A 4,434-nucleotide genomic window follows, 5' to 3' on the forward strand; every position below is an offset into this window, starting at 1 on the left:
AAACTGGTGTTTTCTGGCTAAGTGCTATTAAGATTTGCATATATATAATTTCTATTTCTAAAGATGAATTGGTCACATGCTTCTTATCTATTCATCTCCATCTTCATGTTTCTTTCTCTCTTTCCCCCCTCTCTCTCTTCCTCCCTCTCCCCCTCTCTCTCCCTCTCTCTTCTTTCTTGTCAAAAGCTTTATTTTGTGTTTTGCTTTGTTATAATTTTATCAAGTCACATTTTAGGAGATAAAAAAACAGCCTTTCTTCTTTGCCTTCTTATGTCTTCTTTGGATTTTGCAGGTGTATATAAAATGCCAGCTAACCACAAAAACTAAAAATGCAAGCAACTATCTGACCATAAATGCTGTTACTTTCTCCAAGAATGCTTTCTCGGTCTAACTCGCCCTCCAAGAGACCCACAAAGTTCTAAGGAAGGGTTTCTGCACTCTGAAAAGCCTTTTTGACACATGGAAACAGTTTAACATCAGACAAACAGAAAGAAAGCCTTACAAACATCTTTAGAGACATTTCCACCATGCCCTGATTTTTTAACTCCCTCCTCCTTTTTCCCTATTCTCTGAAGATTTATGCATCTTGTAACCGTTTATTAAATCACAAGTTAAAAAAAAAGAATGGAAACAGGTCTGATTCTTAGTCCTCAGGCATATGCTTTACTTGAAGAACATAAAGGGGTATAATCCAAATGTTTGTGGCATGACCATACCCAACGGAGTAAGAGAATCTAAATGAATGCTGCAGATATTCCTGGAGGTACAGTCAACTGAAAGCCCCAGATAGGTAAATGTTAGAAAACCCAGTGGGATGTTGCTAGAATACAAGGCTGACTGACAACCATTCTCCACAACCCTAGTAAATATAGGATACTTGCAAGGAGTCTGAGACTGATGAACCCACATTGAGTTGTGCAACCCTAGACAATGTATAGATACACCTTGAGCTTCATTAAATTTGTTACACAATATTTCAAAAAGTCATTGCTGGAGGATTTGACAAAGCTTGAAAAACAGAAGACCAAGGGGTCAAGAGAAGAGAGACAGCACCATGGAGTATTTAAAGTAGCTACATCTTTCCCATAAAATGAAAGGAGTAAATTGGCCCCAACTGACTGGCACTTAATCATTTTCCAAGCCAATTACAAAAAAACAAAAACAAATGCACCACCTCTTCGGCCAGCTCTTTAAGGAACTTTTGTGCCCTTATCTGCCTGTGAACCTCTTGAAGTCTTGCTTTCATGAGAGAGAGAGAGAGAGAGAGAGAGAGAGAGAGAGAGAGAGAGAGAGAGAGAGAGAGAGAGAGAGAGAGAGAGAGAGAGAGAGAGAGAGAAAGAAAGAAAGAAAGAAAGAAAGAAAGAAAGAAAGAAAGAAAGAAAGAAAGAAAGAAAGAAAGAAAGAAAGAAGGGGGACATTATTTATCAAACAACAATTACAAACACACCTCTAATGTAAAAGTGTAAACGAACGGGGAAACACGCACAAAAAGACCAGTTCCATTGTATTTAAAGCACTCATTGTAAATGCTGCCCAGCCACACAAAATGCCTTATAGACTTCTCCTGCAGGAACTGTATCAATTAAAATATCTAAAAGCCCTAACATGGATGGGCTCTGCACACAGCATGTCTGCCAATGTTTTATTATCAAGTCCATTATGATGAGTTCTTGTCCCAGACAAAGGAAGAATTGAAAAAGAATTCAGGCTGACAAATTAGACTTGAAATCTGTTTCATTTACATAACGGCTGGAAGTTCATTAATAACAGAGTTTTAATTATTCATGCTCTTGTTTCAATAGATACAGCGTTTTTTTCCCCCTGCTGTGCTAGATGTCTGGATTAGCTAAAATGAATTGTGGCAAATGGATAGACTGTTCAGGTTTTGCGATTCCTTGGGCATTTGGCACCGTAAAAGACAGGGCAGAAAAGAGATGTAATAGGGGTTTCTGTATGTGTATGTGTGCTTCTGTGCAAGTGTGTACAGCACTGTTTCATTCATGCAACTTTCAAGCATTCTTCTGCTTGTTAAAGAAATGTTTGCACTTGGAAGAAGCTTCCATTTGAATTGGAAAGCAGTCTCATGAATTGTTATAAAGTGAGATCTTCAGGTTTTTGCATATATTTGTCACTCAGTAATTTTTGCATAATGAATACTAAACTTTCTGAAAGAGTCTTGAGAGTTGTCACTTTATAATATGTTCTCTTCCAAAAGCTTGTTGAACTTATGGCGGCTACCCTGGACATAATTCAGCTATGAGCAGATAGCATAGGATTCCAAAGCTGTAATCTTTCAGGAGCTAGGTGCAGTTCAATTATTTCCTATATAATTTTAAATTAAGAAGCTACAAATATGCTTCTGAGCATATGCAAAATATCATGCTCTTTCAGAGATTTCCTGATTTTCTAAGTCAGGGCTCAGAAGTTAAGTCAAGAAACCTAATTTACTCTTGGTTTATTCCCAGATGTATAAAAGAGTTAGGCCTAGAAATGAGGATTATATAGCAATAAAGCCAAACAGCTGCATTCTCTGTGGATTATCACAATATGCTTGCAGACATACAGAACATACAGAACAATGGTTGCGTGTGCTTGCAAAATTTGAAGAGGAAAGGAATGTACAGAAAGCCAGCATCTACTTTCAAATTTGAATCACTTTTCTTGGAGAAGACTGCAGCTAAGATGGCAGAAGTGGAGCAGAAAAAGAAGCAAACTTTCTGGAAATTCACCTGTGGAGGTGTTGACCTGGATTAGCTCCTCAACATGTCTTATGAGCAGCTGATGCTGTAATATAACACATGCCAGTGCTGGAAGCTAAATTGTAGTTTGCACTGCAAATTATTCAACCATCTCCACAAGGCCAGGAAGGAGGTACCTCCCAAGGAAAAGCCAGAAGTAATGAAGACTTACTTGCATGACACGATCATTCTTCCAGAGATGATGGGCAGCATGCTGGGTGTGTACAGTGGGAAGACCTTCAACCACATGGAGATCAAGCCTGAAATAATTGGCCACTATTGGGAGAATTTTCCATCACATACAAGACTGTGAAACATGGTTGACCTGGGATCGGAATCACCCACTCATCTCAGTTCATTCCTCTTAAATGAGAGTGTTTTGGGAAAGAATATTTTTATGTGTAAATAAAGACATTTCCCAAACAAACAAAAAAAAACCCAAATCATTGTAAAATCCATGCAAAGTAATGATCAAAAATAATAAAGGAAATTTTCGATCCTCTTGCCATACAGAACACAAAGATTTTGCATTACCATCTATGGCTCAGTGAAATTTTACAGAATGTCTGCAGCTCTAATTTCTATTTGAGTGAGAAGAAATAGTGGTTCATTTTATTGAATGATCTCATTAGGCAAAAGAATTGACACTTGATGCTTCCAAAAATGTGAAGCGCTATATGTCTTATTAACATTAACAGAGCCTGCTACTTCCCCTTCCTTTTGTTTCCCCTAACAAGCTTCAGAAAATGAAGAAACAAAAACAACAACAGCCCAGCAATCATTCCCTTCCTTTGTCTTGCACAACAGGACTGCACAGGCATAGGTTGTGTTCCAAAACATTTAGCTAATCCACTATGTAGAACATGAACTGTAGATAATCCTACTGCTGAAAAAAGATGTTGGATTCCTTAAGTAGAATTACACTACATTCAGGCAAAAAAAATGTATTGGTCCAACTACAAATATAAGCGACATAAAGAGAGAAGTGCCTTGTCTAAGAACAATCTGAGCACTACTATTTATAAAGACTATTTGTGCTTCATTTGTCTTCATTTTTCAGAAGAGAAACTAAGGAAGCCAAGTGAAAAAAAAATGTCCAAGACTTCATATGGAAAGAAGTGAAAAGGTTAACCCTTCCAACGATGGTAATTTGCCTCCTAAATTTCAGACTTCGTTACCTAAAAGAAATTCTTTGTTTCCCACTCCTTTTTCTTCTAATGCATTTCTCATGTGTATCAATTTATTTCCTTCCACTAGACTCATTGAAAGATGGTTTCTGTCTCTAATAGAAGAATTGCTGCAGAGGATTCTTTACTTTCATTATTTGCTCCAGGTATATAATATTCCTGGACCAAAGGAAAAATAAAATATTTAAAAAAGAAAATCTATCGAGAAGAAAACAATGTAGGAGACATCTGGATAACGTTTGATCTGGCAGTGCTGCTCTGAATTCTCTCTCAGCTTGCCTCTGTGTTCAGACCTGAGGGTTTCCCCCCTCCTTCCCCTAGTTACATTTGATGTCCAGGTGCAGGTGTGCTCTCATGTAAATCCTCTCCAGATGTTGCTGCACATCTGTATAAATCTCCAGCTTTCGTTTTTATGAGCCAAACACATCATGTTCACCTAACTCATGCCTATTATGGGATTCCTAAGCACTCTAGCCTTCAGGACTCCCCATTAAAATCACAGTCCTATT

General features: G+C 37.8%; 1 pseudogene; it reads left to right on the plus strand.

The window, feature by feature from the left end:
* The first annotated feature begins 2,471 nt into the window (after window positions 1-2,471).
* On the plus strand, window positions 2,472-3,159 carry LOC107288675 (annotated as a pseudogene).
* The last annotated feature ends 1,275 nt before the right edge of the window (window positions 3,160-4,434 follow it).

The sequence above is a fragment of the Protobothrops mucrosquamatus genome, unplaced genomic scaffold (assembly GCF_001527695.2).
Source record: "Protobothrops mucrosquamatus isolate PMUCROS unplaced genomic scaffold, P.Mucros_1.0 scaffold573, whole genome shotgun sequence".
NCBI lineage: Eukaryota > Metazoa > Chordata > Lepidosauria > Squamata > Viperidae > Protobothrops > Protobothrops mucrosquamatus.